Raw genomic sequence first — 1696 nt, 5'->3', positions numbered from 1 at the left:
CATATTCTCAATCATCATCTCAAACCGCCTCATCATTTTTTTCGATATTTTTTTTAACCCTCAACTTATTTTCTACCTCACAAATTTCACTCAAAATCACACAAATTTGGTTTTTTCTTCTGTTGTTCTCACTACTCAGCCTTTTACCACTCAAACTTTCTCCAAAGCGCTTCGAGAACAATCAAAACTCAACTAGGAGTTATTCTCGTAGAATTCAAACCAAGTGAGATTTACTGACCTTAAAGACTCAAGACAAATTTTGAATTGGACTCAAAAAGAATTACAAAAGATTTTTTTTTTTTGGAGGGACTAAAAATTTTTTTTTTTATGAACAGTACCGCCGACATGAACATTACCATGAACATTTTTTTTTATTTAGAAAAACACAAACACAACTAGATTACTAAAGATTTTGGATCTAAGACTCCACAAACTAAAAAACATTTAAAAAAAACTCGAAAAACACAAAAATAATAAACCAAAGACTCAATTAAAAAAAAAAAAAAGATATAACTTCAATCTTGGTGCCTTCGCTCTGATACCAAATGATGCGAACCCGGTTAGCAAAGTTGCAATCAAATCCGCAGGAATTGACATCGGATCCTAAGAACGCTCAAATAATGATCAAGGTTTATGAATTGACCCGCAAAAGTGAACTAAGTAACCGAACGTATATGAAATGAACGATCTCTTAATCACACAATCTTGAAATCTCCTCCAGATTTGTCGATCTGAATCCCAAAATAATGAATTAAGCAACCAAAGGTATATTAAACCAATGACCTTTTAATTACAAGATTATGAAATCAAACCCGGTAATTGTGAACGCCACAAGAAAAGTAATTTCTTGATAAGTTCGAATCATTCAATTAAGAACGAAGAATTTTTTTGAAGCAAAAGCTTCGGGAGAAAATTCTCTCTGTAATTCATGGCAAAAGTTCTGGAATACAATGAAGAAAAATAAATATATTTATACTAAAGACCTAGAATAAAGTTTAAATGGAATAAAATTTTAGAATACCTAGAAATCTATTAAAGTCAAAAATAGAGTCTTAAAATACCTAAATTGCCAAAAATAAGAAATTGGACCAAAATAAAACTTCTCCAAATCACATCAGGGTGGGTTTGAACTTATGGTGAGGTCACAAACTTTGTAGAAAGAGTGTGTTAAGGACATCTGCAATAAACCCCTCCGACCGGAGAATAGTGGTAGGTGGTCCACGGAGTTTTTGGAAAAGGGTAGCCTAGTGTGTAAGCGCAACAATGATTTGCGGCAAACCCTCAGATGACCTTAGTGCGCAACGGCTTTCTCTGATAGAGGCTCGCTTCTTCAAGCTCCGCCCAACCCATACAAGGTGTTGCTCGCTTTCTCTCAACCACTAGTGGCTTACTTAGTGGTTGGCACAAAGGAGACACCAAAAATACCAAATTTTGGTGCAAAAAGGCCTTCCATGTAGCATCAAAGTTTGCACCATTGTTCACTTTGCTATTTGGTGCAACATTGTTTACTTTGCACCATTTTAGACCAAAATGGTGCAAAGTCAATTTTAGCCATTTTTCATTTGCCAAACAAATTGATGAAGGGTATTTGTATCATTCTTGTTATATATATTTTTAATAATAATAATAATAATAATAATAATAATAATAATAATAATAATAATAATAATATTATTATTATTATTATTATTATTAT

The sequence above is a fragment of the Olea europaea genome, unplaced genomic scaffold, assembly GCF_002742605.1.
Source record: "Olea europaea var. sylvestris unplaced genomic scaffold, O_europaea_v1 scaffold6141, whole genome shotgun sequence".
Lineage (NCBI taxonomy): Eukaryota > Viridiplantae > Streptophyta > Magnoliopsida > Lamiales > Oleaceae > Olea > Olea europaea.
This window is presented reverse-complemented; position numbering follows the sequence as displayed.